Source organism: Myotis nattereri, assembly GCF_964212035.1.
Source record: "Myotis nattereri genome assembly, chromosome: 7".
In the NCBI taxonomy this organism is placed as follows: Eukaryota; Metazoa; Chordata; class Mammalia; order Chiroptera; family Vespertilionidae; genus Myotis; species Myotis nattereri.
Window position 1 is genome coordinate 3,484,397 of NC_138082.1, and position 17,129 is coordinate 3,501,525.

The following is a 17,129-nucleotide window of genomic DNA, read 5'->3' on the forward strand; positions in this document are numbered from 1 at the left end:
TGGGGGGAACGCAGGCCGCCCCCCTCTCTCTCCCATTCCAGTCCCATCTGGGCTCGCCCCGCGGTGCCGAGCTACCCCTGGCGATCGCGGGGGGGCGCTGTGCGGCCGGCACCGGGAGGCCGGAGGTGAGCGGCCGGGAGGCGGCGGCTCGGGTCCCGCGGGCGCGCGGAGGGGCGAATCCGGCTGCGAGGTCGCCGCCCCCGCCCCTGGGCCGGCCCCGCCGGGAGGGAGTGGCCGAGCTCCCGCCGCAGCCCGCGCTCCGCGGCGCCCGCACTCCGCTCGCCGCCCCGCGCGCACCGCAGCCCCGGCACCGCGCGTGGACGGAGCCCGAGCGCGCAGGGGGCGCAGCGGCGGGACAGCGCCCGCCCGGCAGCCTCGCGGGGGCCCGCGCCCCGGTGCCGCGGAGAGAGGACGGCAAGGAGGCGAGCGGCGCCCGGCGAGGTATGGAGAGCTCGCTCCCTCTCCCCGCTCCCCTGCCCTTTCCGCGGGTCCGCGCGGCCCTCGGGGGCGGCGAAGCGTGCGCCCCGCGCCTTTGTGCCCGGGTCCCCGCGGGACGGGGGGCGCGGGGCGGCGGGGGAGGCGGCGCTGCGGCGAGACCCCGCGCCCCGTGGAGGGCGCACAGGGTGGGTGACCCCGCAGTGGCTTCGGGGTCTGGAGCGAGGCTTGGGGGCTCGGAGACGAAGTTGCTCTTACTTCGCCCCGTTCCCCGCGTCCCCGCGGGCACAGGGACCCTGCTCTTCCTCGCGCCCCCCGCACCCCGTCCATCTCCCGGCCCGCAGCCGCTCGCTGCCCCCCGGCTCCCTGAAAGGACGCGGCGGCCTCCTCGGGGAGGAGGGCGGAGGGAGAACAATGGGAGCGAGCGGGGTTCAGGTGCGGCGCGCCCCGCGGCGGGGAAGGGGCCGGGGCGGCGGGCTGCCGCGCTCGCTCCTTTGTTCCGCCGGCGAGGGGCTGCCCTGGCGCCGGCTTCCTGCCCGGGACCGGATTGATTCACGGTTCCCGGGAGGGCAGGGCGGGGGCGGGGCGGGGATGGAAACCAGATTGGGGAAGGGAGTCCCGGCGGGTGCTGGGCCGGGAGGGGGCTGGGAAGCGGGTGACGCGGGGTCCGGGGTGGAGAGCTAATTGCAAACACACCCCATGCCGCCCGCGGGCCCTGCCGGTTCTGGAGCGCGTTTGCAATGCTTTGTTCCGGCTGCGGGGGAGCGCTCGTGGCTGCAACAAGTGGTGAGCTTCCCGAGTTCTGGGCGCTCCCCAAGGTTACTTTCCTGAAATCAGATCTTGTTCGTTACAGGGGAAGACCACTTTTGGGGGGTTTTTATTTGTTTTCCCCCTACGAATCGGGGTATCTGTGTGTATGTGCGTGCCTGGGTATCTGTGTGTGCAGCTCGTGGACATTGGCCGAATGGGTAGGAGGCACATTTTAGAGAACCGATTCGGACATAAAATAATTTGTAATAGTAAAACACAGCAATTTCCCAGGAATGTCTGGGGGGAGGGGGCGGGAAACCACCAGAAAATGAGCCATTGCTAAAGAAATGAATCGGATTATGTAACGCTGAATTGAAAAACCCTTTTACAGTCTTTCCCAGAAAACACACCACACAGCCCATGTGTGGGTTTTGAGGCAGGAGCCCGGTTTTGCGCCCCCACAGCCCGGGCTCCCCCACGGCCCTCGCTCCCCCACTGCCCGGGCTCCCCCGTGGCGGGTCATCTGGAAGGAGCAAGGGAACGCTTCCCATTTTGGTGAACGGGGATTTTTCTTAAGGGAGGGAGAACTAAATGCAACCTGTTGGGCATTTGTTAAGGGACCCTTCTAGATGGGAATCCAGAGACCCAAGAGGATGGGCTGACCCGGGAGGGAGCTGTGTGTGTGTTAGGGGGGTAGGGGTTGAATGGTGGGAGTTGTTTGCTGTTTGGGGAGGAGGCTGACATTCCCAGGCATTCATGGTTTCTGCCTGTGGGACAGGGCGGGAAGGGTCCCCAAGTGGGACTGGTGGTGAGAGTGACTGTGGGTGACTTAGGACACAGTTCCGGTGGGTGGGTCGGTCGGTCGGCTGGCTGCAGGCAGACCTGGCAAGTGGCCCAGAGCAACCTCCTTGACCAGCCTGCGGGCCCACCTGGAAACCACCCCGCGGGCCATTCATCTTAGGGTGAACCGAGTTTGAAAGCCTCCTGAGCTTAGAAGGCCAGTGAGAAGCTTACTTTAGGGGAAAAAAATGTTTTCCTTGCCCGCTAAGTGGTAATGGAAAAGAGCTGTGCAAGCCGCGGCCCAGGGCCGTCTCTTTCGTGGGGGATGTGGTCAGATTTTCAGGAGGCAAAGCATGAGACTTGTCCTCAGGAGCCACTGCGCGGTGACGTGGCAGCGGGACGCTGTCCAGCCGGCAAGCTGGCGGAACGCTGCCCCCGGGCAGGGAGCGAGGGAGGCTCCTCCGTTACTGTTCTCTGGCCGTTTTGGATTTTTCGTTCCTGTTGTGAATTGTTGTGTAAAATAGAGCCTCGTTAGATTCCTCCCAAGTACTGCCTGGCACGTACATGAACACAATGCAAAGCATGAGACCGTGACCACTACTGAGGACACGGCCGGGGGATCCTCTTAAATGGTTGGTCTCTGGCTGGGCCGGTGTGGCTCAGTGGTTGAGCGTCAACCTATGAACCAAGAGGTCACGGTTCCATTCCCGGTCAGGGCACAGGCCCGGGTTGTAGGCTTGATCCCCAGTGTGGGGTGTGCAGGAGGCATCATTGATGTTTCCATCCATCTCTCTCTCTCTCTCTCTCTCTCTCCCTTCCCCTCTGAAATCAAGAAAAATATATTGAGATGGTTGGTCTCTGGCCACAGGTGTCTGATGGATGCCCCCATGTGGGCTGCATCCCCTTCACGGGGTGGGACAAATCATGGAATCATCGCTGGCCAAGCCTGGTGTTAGAGACAGACGGACTCTCGCTGGTTGCTGTTGTTATGCAAAGCAGCTAGGAGCTTCTGCCGTCCATGGGGAAGGGGAGGAGTGGGGGTGGGGTGGGGGTGGTTTAAGAAGGGATCCTCAGATTATAGGATCCAGGTGCTTGGCATTAGTCCTCCTGGTGGGTGAGGCTCTCCTCTCCCCTTCCCTTCTACTGTTTCCAGTGGCCGGGCACGTGGATGGTGATTAAATGGCCCGACCATAGCTGTCGCTACCCTTGAGGAAGGGTCCACTGTGTGTAGAGGGTTTTACATGCACGACCCCCTGAATCCTCCCAGCTCGCTAGAGGGAAGCCTAGGGCGGAGGTTAGTCACTGGCCTCTTACCGCCTAATCGTGTGGGAGTAAGCGGTGGAGGGGAGATTTGAATTCCCTTCTCTGATGCCAAGATCCTTTATCTCTTCTTTAAAAAATATATTTTTATGGACTTCAGAGAGGGAGAGAGAGAGAGAGAGCAACATCAATGATGAGAGAGAATCATGGACCGGCTGCCTCCTGCACGCCCCCTGCTGGGGATGCAGCCGGCAACCAGGGCCTGTGCCCTGACGGGGAATCGAGCCGTGACCTCTTGGTTCATGGGTGAATGCTCAACCACTGAGCCACACTGGCCGGGCCCTTTCTCTGTTAAGTATACCCTGTAGGGTAGGAGACCTCTTAGTAACGGGAATAGCAACTGTTTGATTAGCAGCCCTTCGCTGGTTGTGAATCACATTCACATATATCGCCATCATCGATTCCTCCAGAACCACCGTGAGGTGGTTGGAAGGCCAGACCAATGGCATCCCAGCTCCTCAAACTGTCTCGCTGAAAGGCTTTGTGCTGGGCGATGGCCCGCGTGGATACGCTGTATGTGAATGGAGCTTTATGTTTAAAAAGTTCGGCGTGCCAGCATTTAAGCTCACTTTCGGAAACATTTAAAAGTGGTGGATGGAGCCGGCCTGATGGAGGATTTGAGCGTTTTGTGCTGTTGGCATCACTGAGCCGTCTCCTCTCCCCGCCTGTGTCAGAGCCGCACTCTGCTTCTTTCCTGAGACCGAGTGCCAGGGTCCCTTTCGGCCGGGGAAGGAGGGAGGAATGTGATTATAAAGAGGAAATGGGCCATCGGAATTGGAAACATACGCGGCGGCAGCAGCCGTAGAGTTTTCCCAGCACATGCTTTGTGTCCTGGCCCTGGCCTCGCACAGAAGACATTCTTTCTTCGGGAAGTGTCAAGGGTCTTTCTTTAGAATATCCTCTGAGATCATCGACTTTCTGGGCCTCGTGGGAACACACATTCCACAGAATTTCTGCGTTCGTCTTTTCCCCACAGGGGAAGTGGGTGAGCGTAGGCATCCACCTGGAAAGGGAATGGAGGTGGTATCCGTCCTTCCTTTCTTTTCTTTTTTTTTCATTTATTTTTATTGATTTATTTTTGTAATATATTTCTTTATTGATTTCAGAGAGGAAGGGAGGAGAGAGAGGTGGAAACATCAATGATGAGAGAGAATCATTGATCAGCTGCCTCCTGCATGCTCCCCCCTACTGGGGATCGAGCCCGCAACCCAGGCATGTGTCCTTGGCCGGAATCGAACCCGGGACCCTTCAGTCTGCAGGCTGACGCTCTAGCCACAGAGCCAAGACGGCCAGGGCCCTTTCCTTTTTATTTAAATATATTTTTATTGATTTCAGAGAGGGAGGGAGAGGGAGAGACATCAATGATGAGAGAGAATCATTGACTGGCTCCACCACACGCCCCCTACTGGTGATGGGGCCCACAACCTGGGCCTGTGCCCTGGCGGGGAATCGAACTGGGACCTCGGGTTCGTAGGCCGACGCTCAACCACTGGGCCACGCCAGCCGGGCTCTCCGTCCTTGAGTGGAATGGAGGGTGGTGCTGGACAAAGATGCCTGACATTGACCCAGGAGTGGCCATCAAGGGCAGGAGCGGAGTGGCTTGTAGCCCGTGCGTCACCACTGGCGTGTGGATTTCTCAGAATGCTGCTGGGCAAAGGGAAAAGTCGATACTGGTTTTCTGTTTCCAAGATCAGACTTTGAAGACCGGAAGGCCTCCCTTCACTTGTTGAATTATTTCAGGCTCGGACACCGTTTGGGGCCTTCGAGGATGTGGTGTCAGTGCGGGAACTTGTCTCCTCATCCCAGGAAAGTCCGCTCCACGGGATAGTGACAGGAGGGGATGCGGACGCCAGGTCCGAGTTCTTACAGGGAGCACCTTCCCAGCTCCCAGCTACGGAGGAGGAGGGATGCTCACTAGCATCGCACTCTCAGAGCCTCTTTTAGGTTCTGGTCAGTGGTCAGTACCTTCCCCATCCATTCCCATCTTACTCAGCACACAGTGATGCATTCAAAAGCAACAAAGAAGCCAGCAGGCGTGGCTCAGTGGTTGCGCGTGGACCTATGAACCAGGAGGTAAGGTTTCATTTCCCAGGCAGGGCACGTGCCCCGGTTGCGGGCTGGATCCCTGGTGAGGGGCGTGCAGGAGGCAGCCGATCAATGATTCTTTCTCATCGTTGATGTTTCTCTCTCTCCCTCTCCCTTCCTCTCTGAAGTCAATTAAAAAAAAAAAAAAAAAAGCAATGAAGGAAATCTGTTGAGCCTCAAAGGCTGGAGCCGGCCAGATCGGTGGCCCTGGGAGTACATGGTGGTGCAGTGAAGAGAACAGCTGTGGCAGCTGTGGTGGCCAAGGCCACGCCCACACGTGCTGGCAGCCGAGACAGAGGCTGAACACAAACCAGAGCGAGAGGGTGGGAGGACGCTGAGCACAGTGCCCACTCGTCCGCGTCCTTCCTTTCATTTTCTCCGACCGCGAGGGTGTGGCAGGGGCCAGTCTCCGCCGCTGCCTCCCTTGAAGGATGGGCTGCTTGGGGTCTCAGGGAGCACCATCCTGTTGCTCGCTGCCCCCGGAGAGAGTGGCGGGTCCTTTTAGGGCCGTGGGGTGTATGAGGCACCTTCCGTGGGAGAAGGTGTTGAATAACGGGGTGGCCCTGGCGGGTGCAGGTCCTCGGTGACCTCCTGCCGCTTCCCTCCACCTGCCCGCACCCCGTCCTCAGCCCCTGCTCAGCACCGCCGTCCATCAACCCAGACGTGCCTGTTGATGAGATGTGGGCACGTCCGGCCTCATCCTGGGCACTCCCCATGCTCCTGCCACTTCATCTCGGCACTGCCCTCCCGCGGGGATGCCTGCAGATGAGGGAATGCAGAACCCTCCACGGTGGGTAGAGGTTGGCGGGTAGAGGTCGAGCCCAAGACGGTCTTTCCAGATCAGCACACGGCTTCCTGGGTGGTGCTCTGTGAGGCTTCGGGCCACTTTTAAGGAGCCAGAGAGCTCCCCCTGACAGTCGCCCTCCCGCCTGGCTGGCTTCCTGTGTCACCCGGAGCTGGGCCTGTGGGTGCCAGTGGCTAGAGCAGAGCTGGGAGGGATGATCGGAAGCTTCTGAGTTTCTCCTTCTTTTCTGGGGCGTGTGCTTGGCTCCCCATCCTGCATCACCCCCTTCCCCAAGTGAGGGAGGGGGCGAGAGCCCAGCCAGCCCTGCCTGGTCTTCCTGGCTCCCTCTCCTGGGCGCATCTTTCTCTTCAGGGGGGAGTTCTAGGGTGGGGCGGGGGGTTGTCTGATCTCTGGTCTCCAGGGGGAGCTCAGGGCCTGGTGTCTGTGGATGGAATGGCCTGAGAAGCGCTGCAGGGCGGGGCTGCGGGAGGGGGATTTTGTGCGAGGAGAGGAGAGTTGGGATGGACTTACACTCTTTCAGGATAGGAGTTAGAAGGTGAGGTCTAGAGAGGAGTGAACTGATAATCTCCCTTCTCTCATCAAACAAGGATCCCGAGCTTCTAAGTGCCAGGCGCCTGGCTCCTGGGCAGCTGGGAGAGGCCGGGAGGAGGCCTGGTCCCTGCCTCCCCTGGGCTTTCCCACCCACCCCGCGTGGACTCCGGATGCTTTGAAATGGCACTCGTTTCGCTGTGTTAACATGAAAATTCAAAACTGTGCATTCCAGGTTCTTAAACTGTCTGAAAAAAAACACAAGCGCTCAGTACCCTTAAAGAGGGTTTGGAGAACTGAGTCGAAAGGGCAGCGGGACAGATTTGGTCATGGCCTTGTTGTGTGTCGTGCGTGCACGTCATGTGCCCACTCATTTTCACCGGTTTCGTGAGAGCGATTTTCCACACCCTTTATCCAGGAAGAAACTCTAAAAAAAGCCACTTGGTAAAATTCCTGCCGGCCCTGCTTCCGTTTTCGTGTTCGCCTCCCCTCTCCCCCCTCCGTGCGGCTTCCTTTCAAATTCCTGACTATTGGACCCCGAAGCCCTGCTCACAATCTTGAGCTCGCGGAGATGCTGGGTTCCGCGCGGATCCCTTTCCCCTTGAAAGTGCTTTCAAAGGATTGTCACTGCTTTATTCACGTCAGAAGATGGTCCAGCCTACATGCTTTTAGGAGAAGCTTAACTTTTACGAGCACCGGGCTCCTGCCAGTTTGCACGGCGGGTTCTTGTGCGGGTCTCTAGCCATCTTGGAATAAGTAGAGCAGTTTCCACCCACCCGCTCTGGGGGGCCAGGAGGAAGAGGTCCCCGCTTGCCGCCGTCCGCAGGGCGAGGAGAGGCGCTCATAGAAACGTGTGAGCTGCTGCATGGGGTCCGGTTCAGGAACCCGCTCTCTGCAGGAGCAGGATACTGCGTATTCTGTGACACGGGAAGGGGCCCGAGGCAGACTTGACAGCTTTATAAGTTTCGGGGATGCCTCTCAAAAATCCATAATTACATGATCCCTTAAGGACCTCTCACCCATGTATTTAAATTCATGCTTTCAAATTCTTGAATGGTTTAATTTTATTCTGTATTCTGTTCACGTCACACCTTCTTTAAAGGTAGAACTTGGTTATCCATGGGTGTTTTTTTTAAAAATATATATTTTATTGATTTTTTACAGAGAGGAGGGGAGAGGGATAGAGAGTTAGAAACATCGATGAGGGAAACATCGATCAGCTGCCTCTTGCACGCACCCTATTGGGGATGTGCCTGCAACCAAGATACATACCGTTGACCAGAATCGAACCTGGGACCCTTGAATCTGCAGGCTGATGCTCTATCCGCTGAGCCAGACCGGTTAGGGCTATCCATGGGTGTTTTGATTTTGGGGTGGTAGAGTGTTAAAGCTGAAGCGGCCTTAAAGGTCCTGCTGTAACTAACCCCTTCCTTGCATTGGAGACCCACTCAGGCCCAGAAAGCTAGCTGGGGACAGATTTGGGAACTTGACCCCAACCAAGTCTTTTGACTTCTTGTTCAGTTTTCTTTCTCAGGGAATATTTCACTATCCCCCCAAACCCATGTAAATCCAAGCTCGGTACCCTTTACCTAAGAGCCGATCCTCTTTTGACGTCATGGTGCTAATAGCATTTCTGTCGTCATCATCACTTTGGATTTCAGAAGCATCGCCTACTTCTTATTTTTAATTGTAAAAATACGTGTAACCTTTCGCCCTCAAAAAAAAAATCTAAATTAAATTGCCTCTTATTTAGTCACACCTAGAACCAGTGGAAGAAAGAAAGAACAAATTAACTCACTCCCTTCACTCGCTCACTGAGAGCACCGGGCATCTTGGAGGGCTGGGGGCTGAAAGGTGGAGAGAGTGCTGAAGTTCAAGTTTTCCTCTTTCCTGGTTTTCCTTAGGGTTACCTGTGTCGGTACCATTTTGTTATGTCAGAGCTTTAAACTTTTCCAAACCGGAAGAACAGAATTCTGGAAAATTACCAAAATATGTTTTTACAAAGAAAACTTGGCCAAACCTGACACATTTCCTCAAAGTCCCGTTGATGTCAATGACTTTTTTAAAAGTTCAGTGAACTTTCCAGCTTTCCTTGTATGCCCTTGGGGCCGCCTGGCAGGAGCTACTGAGCAATCTGCGGTCGGCTGCTTTCTGTGCTGAGCTTGGAAGTGCCCAGGTGAGGCCCGGCGTGAAGCAAGGTAGGCTGGTGCCGTGCCCGGTCCTGGGCCTCTTCTTGGTAGGTACGGGGCACGTTGACACCGGCTGCTGCTGGCCCGAGAGATTTTAGGGAAGTCTGCAGCCTGAAGCCTGACCCACAGGTTGACTCTGGAGGCTGAAGTCCACGATCAAGGCGTCCGCGGGTTTGTTTTCCTCTGAGGCCTCTTCCTGGGGTGCAGGCTGCCTTGCTGTGTCCTCAGAGGGTCGTATTGGATGAGGGTCCATCCTGACGGCCTCATTTTAACTTCATCGCCTCCTTAATGGGCCCATCTCCACATACAGTCACATTCTGAGGTCCTGGGGATTAGGGTTTCAATATGCGGATTTTGGGGGGACACAGAATTTGGGGGGACACAATTCGGCCCCTACGAGATGGATGCTAAGCCCAGTGCCCACCCTGCCTCTCCCTGCCTCGGGCTCCCTCACCCTCCGCACTGTTGAGCGACTGCTCCTCCTGCTCCAACTGGTCACGCTCCTGTCCGTGGCCTTGGTGACCTGTGCCCCCATGCCACCCCCCCCCCCCCCCCGCGTCCTTGGCGTCCAGTTCGTTGGTGTTGCGGGCTCTCTCCTCTTCTTGGAAGGAATCATACCGTCTTCAACGCCTTCTCAACGCCAACTCCGTCTCCTGTCCCCAAGAATCCGTTCTCTCAGGCGTCACAGTTGGGTGAGGTGACCCCTGTAAGGAACCTGATGGGATGACAAGCCTAAACCATTTTGTAATCCTGTCCTCATGGTTCAAAAAAACAGTGGGGGCAATGACTTGGGCCAAGGTTCAGTAAAATGTATATGCGAGTTCCCCTCTGTTCACAAAGCAATGATTTTCTCTCTCAAGAGTTAGGTTTTGGGTTCTTGTTTTTCTTCCCAAGGGCAAACCTTGGTGAGAGTAAGGCTGGGCGGGGAGCCCTCCCAGGAGAGGGGGTGCAGAATTGCTGTAGTGGGGGAGGTGTTCTGCCTTTCTGCCCAGATATTTTTGTGTCTGTTTTTTGATGAAAGCTGTGTAGAGGCCAAGGCTACCCTATTTGACCCTGCGTGTTGGTGTTGGTGAAGGGGTCAGGTTGACTTGTGAGTATGTTATTTAAACTGTGGTTGGTTGTTTTGGGGTCCCTGGTGTATGTGTGTTTACGTGGCGTTTCTCTCAATATCTGTTGAGGTACATCAGAGTGATTTCTACCTGTAATGTTATTACATTTAAAATCTTTTTTCTTGAAATATTAATGTTTATTGCATGTAATATTATTATATTTAAAATCATTTTCTTGAAATATTAATGTTTATTGCATTTAACATCGTTATATTTAAAGTAGTTTTTCTTGAAGGAAAAAAAAAAAGAACTACAGGTAAAAGTTACAGAGTTGCTATTTCAACTCCATGGAATTATTTTTATTTTCACTCCAAAAAAAAAAAAAAATGATTTCTACCTAAAAGTTTCTGTTTTTATTGAAGATGCTGACTCTCTGATTTCTAAACGTATACACATTATGGATGGGCACTGTTTGGCCTCCTAAAATAGAAGACCAGGCTTGGCTGGGCGACCTTGAGAGGAACATTCGCGCCCGTCGACAGTTTTAAAGTGTGTCATTTTAAAGTATGAAACTCAAATTTAGTTTTTAATGGTAGCGTGTGTGTTTGTTCTTTCTATCTTTAAGAGGCAGGTTATGGGAATACATGTGGCCTTGTACTCCTGACTGTCTGGCTGTGGTTTGAAGTGTTACTTTTGTGCTTTTTAAAATGACTGGAGCCCTTTCGACTGTCCGTTTGGGACAGAGTCAGTACGGTTTTCGGATATGGTTTTGAAAACCCCCCAGGTTTGTAGCCTGGCGATACGTTAGTGCCAGTCATTCTCGCAGTGTCTAGTCTGCTGGCTTCCTTGGCATTCTTTCCCGAGTCCCACGGAGTCCCACGGATCAGCCGATGCCCAGCGCACGCACCCTCGGTGCCCAGCGAGCGCTGCCCGGGGCGCCCCTGAGGTGGGGGTCGATGCTCATCCAGACTCAGCTGTGTGGATCCCAAACCCGTCTCTGGTGGTTGCACTGACTGTATTTAATAACACGATTTAAGTAGAGGCAAGCATAGTTGTCTCTGTGAAAGTTCATTTGGATGCTTTGGAAACGACCTGGAAAGTTTCTGGAAGTACTGGTAGCCGAGTCAGGGGAGGCTGACTTGGGGGAATCGTAGGATAAAAAGTGATTTCCGGGAGGACTGCCAGCCGTTCAGGGTGGGTGGGCCAAGCTGTGACGCGTGCAGCCTGAGCGTCGCAGTGGCTCAGAGCAGTGTCCACCCGCACACTGTGCTGGCCACAGGTCAGGCGGGGCCTGCTCCCTGCGGGGGACAGCGCCCTCGGGACACGCTGATCCCCGGGGCAGGGAGAGGCTGCTGGGAGGCCTGATGGCCCTGTCTGGATTCAGCCCTCAGGGCTGTGGAATCCTGAGCGGGAGTCACAGTGCACCCCACGTCGCTGCCCAGGTGTCTTTATCGTCTCACCTTCTTTAAAGAAATTGGACCTAGCCCTGGCCGGTTTGGCTCAGTGGTTAGAACGTTGGCCCGTGGACAGAAGGGCGTGTCCCTTGGTTGCAGGCTCGATCCCCTGCCTGGTAGGGACACTGCAGGAGGCAACCAATTGATGTGTTTCTCTCAAATCCATGTTTTTCTCTGTCTCTCTCCTTCCCTTCCACTCTCTCTAAAAATTAATGGAAAGTACCTCGGGTGAGGATTAGCAAACATAAAACAAAAATGAATTGGCCCTGGAGGAGGCTGCCACGAGCGTGGTTTCTAAGAGAGAGACCGTGGGGTACTGCGGGCCGAGGACATGCACCGAAAGAAAAGACCCGGGCTGGGCACTGCAGCAAGAGCTTGGCCGATAAGTGCATGTGTGTAGGGTTTAATGTGACATAACATGTGCAGGTCTATCATTTTTTAAGGCTTCCAACTTTGGCTTTTTGGAAAGAACTAGCCCAGTGGCCGACCTTCTGCATTTGGGTGAGGAGCCTCTGCAGGCTCCCACCTCCTCGCTCTCCGTGCCCGCCCTCCAGTCGGCTCCCCACGCTTAGGACGGGTGCGGGGTGCGTCCGTTACTTGTCTTGTTTCATTTCTGTTACTTCTGTTCTGACTCCTGAGCTACGAAACTGTGCCCCAGCGGGGTCCCTGCTGCTGGCTTGCATGGTGCCTCATGCATTTCGGACAAACGAGGCAGCCTGCAGGGCACGCGCAGGCCCAGGGGCTCCAGGTGAGGTCAGCCCCGGGCCCCGGTGGCCCGCCTGAGCGCAGTGCAAACCCACCTGGAGCAGCCCCGCTCCCTGCCCCTGCTCCCCCTCCACGAACCCAGACGATCCCCGATGAAAGCTCCTTGACATTTTTTGTTCTCTCTACCCCTGCACAGATTATTTTTTGGGGGGTGACTCCCCATTATTGATAATGTCTGTCCTCAACTTCATTTTCCCCGGGACCGCCTACAGCCTCAGTCACACTGGTTGCCTTTGAGGCGCTGACATTGGTCATGATGCAGCGTGGACCTGGAGCCAGGCTGTGAGCGCGCCCTCCCCTCCCTGCACACCTGGAGGCGCCTTAGCCTGCCGCTGCCCTGCCTCGCTCCCCCTTTCTCCCAGCCCCAAGCCCAGCAGGGCCCTCCGCCAGCTCTCTGCGGCCACTCTGCCTGGTCACTGTCCTCTGAATAGAGTTCGTCACCTTCTCTTAACAGTTCTTGTCTGCTTCACCACATTCTCCCCACCCTCAGAGCGTCAAGGACGAGTTCCACCCGTTTGGCCACCCCGGTCGGACGCTCCAGTATCACATAACAGTCCCCCCCGCACAGTGGACATCGGTCTCCATCCCTCGGTTGGAGGGGGACATCTGCCCTGTGTGAGCGCTTGTTTCAGTGGTTATGTTGCTCTTACGTAGTTTCTTCCCCTGGGCAGGTGGCTAGGGCCCGGGAGGCAGTGGCTGAGTCTCTGGCTCCTTTTCTGGGGCCTGTGGATGCCGGGCTCTCGGGTCCGAGCAGGAGGCTGTGAGCAGAAGAGCGAGCCCCGTGGATAATCCTACAGGACAGCCCCAGGTGGAGGCTGGGCCCGTCCTCCCAGCCACCGGACAGTGACCTACTTTGCCTTCTTATCTGTGTGCAAAATATTTGTTGTACTGAGTGTGTCCTCCCTGTCACAACGAATGTTTGTCTCTGCCTTTCACATGAACCGGACGCTCATGTGCTAGTTGAATCCGTGGGGAAGCACAATGAAGAAGAAACGTTGGTAAGCGGTTTTAATTTCTGAACGAGGGGCCTTATAATTATGTCATTAAAAACAATCTCCACAGTGTCCGTATATCCCTCTCCACCTGCCTACCCACCTCTTGAGAGACATGAGTAAAGGTGGATGGTAAGTTTTACATTTTTTATGCCTTTTAATTGGATGATTTGCAGTGTGATAATGGGGTATTTTGAATACCTTTTTGGTTTTGATAAGCTGCTTGTAGAGGGAAATGAACTTTCCTTAATCAGGCATGACAGTGTAGTTCATATTGAGTATTTCATTGCTCACCAGACTTCCCTGGGAAAAATTGTTGTACGGTTCTATATAAAATCAAACTGATTATCTTTAAAATTCATTTTTGTATAGCTGTACAGGTTGTATACTATATTTATTCAAAGGAGGAAATGTGTGTGTGTGTGTGGGGGGGGGCGTTTGTACCCTTATAATAAGTGTATGTAATATTTCTGTAACCTATAGAACTTTTGGAAATTAGCAGACCTGTTATTCAGAGACTTTAGAATGTAGCTAGAGATGTGTGAGAGATGTACAATAGTGCATTTGATTCCAAACTCAGGAATGCTCCCAACATCAGAGAAACTGGAAAACAATTGACCCAGGAAATACTTCCAAATTCTAATATGATTATTGATTTTAATCCGCTTAGGTGAAAGAGCCCACTGCCTTTAGGCTATTTTCTTTTAAAATTCTTTGTAAATGACAATGCAGTTTTGCCCTCTCCGTTTACGTGATCCGTGTCTGTTTTGGAACCTCTTCGTTGTTTTCGTGTGATCATTTCTCAACCAGCAAACATTCAGGAACTCCTGTGAACACCTCTCCCTGGTTACCCCGTGTCGTGGCCTCAGCCTGGTGGGGAACTGCTTGAAGGCGCCTCTGAATTTTTATTTCTCGGAAGGGCTGCTTCCTAAACACGGACAGAGGCGTCTGTGAAGACGCACTGTTGAGTGACGCCTGTGTGCCTCTTCTCTTGTGGCACAGGGCTCTCAGTCTGTACCTTCGGATTCCTGGTGCTTTTGTAACCAGAGGAATCGATTAAATTCAGCTGCCGCTCGCAGCGGGCCACGTGGCTGTACACTCACGCGCCTCCGTGCCTTTACGCGGCCCTCCTGTGCGTTTCTGTGCTGTGTGTGGTTGGAATTTTTTTTACCTCTGAGTGAATGTCATGGAGAAAGACACTCGTGGACTCGCATTTTTGGTTTTGAACGGCTTTGGTAACCAGGCCCAGGATGTAGGAACTCATCTGTCCAGAGGTGAGTCTTTCTTTTGGTTGTTGAGTCACTAATGATGGGCACTGGGACAGGATCTTAGGAGATGACGTATTCACCCTCTCTGTGGGGAGACTGAGGCTCAGAATCGGCCGTGTGCCCGGCGTCCCAGGTGAGCTGGCTGCAGAGCCGGGTCTGTAGCTAGGCCCTCTGGGACTTGCTCCGGAGCCGCTGTGGGTGGGTGTAGCCGGTGGTCTCGGGCAGAATGCTTCCTGAGCCCGAACAGCAGGAGCGCTGCACTTGTCACCTTCCCCTCCACTGTCACTGAAAAGAGCCGGAATGACTCCTCTTTTAAGAGAAGCTAGTTGTGCTGTGGTGTGTGAGCATCTTAGTTCGGCCAGTTGTCTTCAAACACCAATCGAGGGGGCCCCCCAAAACTCACGGGTACAAGCAACCCCGTGTGGGTGGCTGCCAGGTGCCAGTCACTGTAGCTTTCATTCTAAGGGCAACAGGGAGCGGTCGGATGGTCTGATCAAGGGAAAGGCCGCGGGTGTGAGCAGGGGAAGGGGCAGGGGTCGGGAGGACTCACTCGGTCAGGATATCAGCACGAGGCCGAGGTTGGGACCCTCTGATCACAAGCCAGTTCACTTGCCAGGAAGCTGGTTTCCGCTGGCCCTGAACTTGGGTTCATGGTCACGGGTCGTAGTTGACGTCTGCGCACCGCCCAGGATCGGGCAGAGCCGGAGGGTCCGCCGGTGACATTGGGGCAGTTCTGCCTTCATCTGGGGGTGCCGGGGTCCTGGGTTTGCCAACCTAAACGCGTTCGACTTGGTGGCATTTTAAACTCTGCCTGGAGGAGCCGAGTGAGGAGTCCACGGTCGCTCGCGCGCCTCCCGGGGCCCAGCAACCCGCGTCTGTTCCGGCTGGAATGGTGGTTTATGGAGTTTCTCGCGGGCTTCTCAGACCTGAGCTCATTGACAGGCATCCATTGTGAGCAGAGAGCATGCCGGAGTCCCCGAAAGCCAGACCTGCTCGGGTTTTGGTTGCTGAGGGTGCCAAGCTGGCAGGGGGAAGAGCTGAGGCTTCCCCACCAGGTCTTGGGTGGGTGTCATGGGCAGTTGTTCCTGTGGTGACTGCGGAGTGTCCTGGGGGCATTGACCCAGGAGGGAGTGCTGTCGGCTCACCCTCCTCAGGGGCTGCACCCCGTGGAATGCACCCCGAGGAGTGCCTGCTGCAAACGAGGCAGCTTCCTCGGTTATTCACTGGACACACCTGCCGGAAGGCAGCACGGGCGTCGGGCGCCCTTCAGCATCAGGAGCGGAGATGGCGTTGGGCAGGGAGCCCGCAACAGAGAAAACCTTCGGAGGCAGGGCCTGCAGTAACCCTGAGGACGGAGTGGGCGTTGCCATCCGAGATTTGAGATCGGAACCTCTTGGATCCGAGTCTGGGTCTGATTGGAGCCTTTGTGCCCCGTCCGGGTGGGTCAGAGGGAGTGAATTCTCTGGAAAACCCTTGCTCCCACACGTCTAGGGAGTTCCCTTTCCCAGTGGAGAGGTGCAGCTTCTCCTTGAGAAACCGGGGTACCGGGAAGAGTCGGGTTACTGGGGGGGAGGGTAGGTGGGAGGGTGTGCGTAAGGGAGTAAGTGTGCAAAGCTTCCTCCGCCCGGCTCGTCCAGGAGCCAGATGTGCAACACCTGGGCCTTGTCTCTCTGCTAAAGGAAGGTTTTGCCTGGGACCCTCAGACGTTTGGCTCAGACACCAGAAAGGATAGGGTGCAGCGTCCAATCCCAAAGCTTCAGGGTTGTCAGAGCGGCCACTGTTGTTTTTGACTCAAGAATCCCTCTCATCAGTCGAGGTAACGTAGCCGCCTTTTCCACACTTGGAAAGAAACGCTTCTTTTAAACCGATCGCTGTGACTTGTGAAGTTCTAATCTAGAGGCTGCCTTTCAAACCCTTAATCCCGGCCTGTGTGGGGCTCAAGGGCAGTCCTGCTCCTGCCGATGGCTTTAGTGGTCAGATCAGCTGTCCCACCTGCAGACAGAAGCGAACCTGGACGCTGCCACCGTGGCTGCTGCTCCCCCCCCCCCCCCTCCCGCCTCAGCAGACACCTCTGGGGGAGGGGTAACCAGGACGCTGAATGAATTGCCTTCCTAGTCACAGAGCCTTGTAGGGTCAGGGTCTGCTCTGTGACTTGGGGGCTTCCGGCGGCTGTCAGCTGGGTTTTCACTCCCAGTTCAGGCCTGTTTCATCCCGTCACCGTGTCACCGCCTGGGCATTGAACGTCCTGTGTATTGGCCACAGTTTGGACACAAGGATTTACTTTATGGAAATTGCCCAGTAGCTGGGTTGATTTTCCCTCCTAATCCAAGATTCTGACAAAAGCCATGGTAACAGCGGTCCATTAAGTTCTGCGCTCTTCACAAAAGGCTTTAGGGAAAGGGGGACCCTCCCTGTGGGGCAGCGCTCCCCGCGGAGTGAAGGAGGGGACATCAGATGACTACCCTTCGTGAGGTGGATCCGTTTCTCCGAGGGCCTGTGCTGAGGGGACTGAAAATCAGCATCACCTGAGCCTTGCACAGATGCATCCGGCGTCCAAGTGTGCACCCCGGGGAGCCCTGCGAAGCACCCCTGGGTCTGTGTGGCCCCCCCCCCCCCAGCCGTCTCTCTTGGAAACCATGCTGCTTGAGTCAGTTGTCCTAAAGGATGCAGTTTTCATCCCGCTCGCCCTTTCGCTGATAAAGGCTGAGG

General features: G+C 55.4%; 1 protein-coding gene across 1 annotated transcript in view; it reads left to right on the forward strand.

Moving 5' to 3' along the window:
* Nucleotides 1-250: 250 nt before the first annotated feature.
* MYO1B (myosin IB) overlaps nucleotides 251-17,129 on the forward strand; it is a 135,545-nt gene continuing 118,666 nt past the window's right edge. The window contains exon 1 of the mRNA XM_081095302.1: nucleotides 251-441. The gene's annotated coding sequence lies outside the window, so the exon portion shown is untranslated. The remainder of the gene's footprint in view (nucleotides 442-17,129) is intronic.